Here is a 732-nt window from a genome sequence, read left to right on the forward strand (position 1 = left end):
TCTGATCCATTCACGGAACAGTCGTGCCCAACCGCCTTCAGTTCCAAATGATTCAAACAGCAAATTCGAGCCTCAACAACACAAGCAATCCCACGACGCACACTATCGACCCCGGAACCCTCCACAGAACTTTCACCTGCCTCTGAATATAAACACCTTCGTCATATGCACGCAAGTGATTCTGGGATATGGTAGGGTGCGAAGTGTCCATAAGATGTACACTTCATTTTCATGGGAAACGAAGGGCGCATTTGAAGTTGCTTTCGAAATTCGTCAGCCTTCGCCGCGGTGAAGCATTCGCACTTCAAATGCGGTCTTCGGAGTGCGCATTCTGACTTTGGGACAGCTTAGTCGTGACGCTGTACCGCAATCGCACTTCACATCCGCACTTCGGAGTCCACACCGTTTTAGCATTTAAAACTTGTTTTTGACTATCCATAAATATAATTTTGGATAGTCACAATTGTAATTCCAGATATCTATATTGCAATTATGACTCGTCGAAATTGGAATTAAGATATCTACAATGTGATTATGACTAGTCGTAATATGCATTGAAGATATCTACAATGTCATTTTGACTAGTCACAATACACATTCCAGATATCTACAATGCTATTACGACTAGTCATAATCTTCCATTGACTTCCATTGAAAATTATTTGCAGATATCTTTAAATTAGTTTTGACTAGTCTTAATTCCAATTCATGATATCTTTAAATATGATTTGC

Source organism: Cyprinus carpio, chromosome B4 (assembly GCF_018340385.1).
Source record: "Cyprinus carpio isolate SPL01 chromosome B4, ASM1834038v1, whole genome shotgun sequence".
NCBI classification, from domain to species: Eukaryota; Metazoa; Chordata; class Actinopteri; order Cypriniformes; family Cyprinidae; genus Cyprinus; species Cyprinus carpio.